Source organism: Olea europaea, unplaced genomic scaffold, assembly GCF_002742605.1.
Source record: "Olea europaea var. sylvestris unplaced genomic scaffold, O_europaea_v1 scaffold1932, whole genome shotgun sequence".
NCBI classification, from domain to species: domain Eukaryota; kingdom Viridiplantae; phylum Streptophyta; class Magnoliopsida; order Lamiales; family Oleaceae; genus Olea; species Olea europaea.
In genome coordinates, this window is record NW_019237150.1 from 15,476 (window position 1) to 17,931 (window position 2,456).

Genomic DNA, 2,456 nt, shown 5'->3' on the forward strand with positions numbered 1-2,456 from the left:
TCTCTCAAATCCCTATTATTACTTTTCTTATCTCAAAATTCAGAATCTATGGAGAAGAAGATGAAAAGTGGAAATAAGAACAAGAGCCTGAGAGAAATGGGTAAGATTTGTGGCTTATATGGTAGGTTTCCAAAGGGTTTCTAGATCCTTCTGTTGAACAATGATCAATGGATTTTAACCTTTTTATCGCTGAACAATTCGGGTCGGACCAAGTTAAGCAGTCCGGCTTAGTGGGCCCAGTTTTTATCAGTTTTCACTCCTCCTCTCCCGTTATCTGCAACTGTTTCCCTAGAAAATGGAGGCTCCTGCTTTTCGAATCCGTATACAGTTTCCGATCTTTTCGGATTTAGAACTTAAATCCATTCCGCCATTTTTCCAGCAGCTTGAAAACTCGTATTCCTTTTCTTTTCTTTTCATTTTGTTTGTATTTTTGCTTTTATTATCTGGGTTTATCAATAGCTTCAGATAATCAGATTGGCAGATTATTGGTGAATACCTGTCGATTTCATATGGTGGATTTTTATTGATTATTGATTTACGATTTGAACTTTATTCCTTCCGGCAATTGACATGCGCAGCCTGTATGAAACTTAAAAATATGGAATTCACTATCAACTGGCTAATACAAAAGAATAAGCTTTGGAAACCAGTGTTTCGCAAGGAAGAAGCCATAGGTATTCATATAAAGCTTGTCTTCAACACACCGCTTCACTTGTACACTGGATTCATTATTATTAACATTATTTTTTTTTTTCACAAATGATAAACGTATATCAGTTTTATCGGCAACTGCTTGGTGCTACTTCAATACAGGAATTGATCAAAATCATTTTGATCCAGCTAGAAAGATAACACTAGATTCTTTCTAAGAAGGCTTCTTCTCGAATTTTACACGAAGACTGGTAAGATAATGGTTCAGATACTGGAAACTATCAAGGGAGGTGGAGGATCCAATAAAGTTGGAAGCACCGGGACAATCCAGTAATTCTGCTTCTCGGATGCCAGGTACACTTAGAAATGATTCTTCTCCGGCTTCTATCTCTTCCCCTGCTGATGAAACTTTCTTCTAAAAGACTGAAATCTAAAACGCCAGCGAATGAAGCAAGTAGCAGTGGCATCAGCAGTTTTGATCATACAGTCCCTGAAACTATGACGAGGAAAAAGCATTACGTTGGAAAAAACTCATCAAATTCCAATGCTCGAAGCTGATAGTATTTCGATAGACTGAACTCCTATTAGACCAAAACCCGCTAGAAAGGGGGTCTGGCGTTGTAGAAATTTGTGGACATAAAATGTGGAAATCCAGACAGGACATGGGCAAGCCCTATTACAAATCGTCTTAAAAAGCTAGGTTTCTCGATATTGTCAGAGAACACTGCCTAAATTTGCAGCCTCTTTAGATCAGTCTTGAGATTGCATCCGGAAAACGGGGCAGTCTTCTAAATGACTGGATTATTGATCCTATTTTTCACAATGACCTCTTCTATTGAAAATATTATTTTACCGTTACTTTTATTATTTGCAAGATGTATTCTGTATCTTTCGGGACTTATTAATCAGGACCTATATCTATACTTTTCAATCTTTCAAACACCTTTAAATATTCTTTGTATCTTGATAATTTTTCAAAGATTTTAGGTTGATCTTCCTTAGTTACGTATTCTCGAACTAATCCTTCTGAGACTTCTTCTTGTATATCTCTATGTTTAGTTATAATATCTTTTACATTTCTTATTTCTCTGCTAGTTCTTCAAGAATCAAATCTTATATTATGCTTACAAAAATAATCTATATCTTGGTATATTTCTCCAATTTTTTCTTTGCCAACAAAAAATATATCTTCAGACTTTTCAGCTAACTTAAATAAAAACGAAATATCTTTCTCATCTAAGTATAATTTGAGATTATCATTAGAAGTGGATGTGGATGCTTGTAAATTGTTCATCAGAATTTATCAAAACGTAAGTATGTAAAAGCAAGTAAATAACTTACAGTAATCTAATGGAAGTAAACATGCTTTCCCTCCAATATGCTCTTATAGATGCTTTGCATGTACTTAATCAATCTTCTGAATCAAGTAAAGATTTAAAATGTTTTTTAAAATCATTTGGGTCCACAACTGCTTCCACAAAAGGCTTTTCAATTAAGGTTGCATTTCTCATTCTAGAGAACTAGCCGTGTTTCTACAGACACTATCTCACAGTATCCAGAGTCTCTGTTTTTACCTCTATCCAAACTCTTTTCAGAATCAAGTTCTTACTTGAAACGAAATTTTAAAAGATAACTCACACACAAGGTGCTACAATTTTGTTAGAAAACTGCCTTTTTCCCCTAAACCATTCGTCAAAGACGGGTACTTTGGCATGGCTAACGTCCATTCAAAATCAATGTTTTGAAAATCTTTTAAAATCTCTATCCGTACTGTCGAGGAATCATGAGAAATTTAACGAAATCTT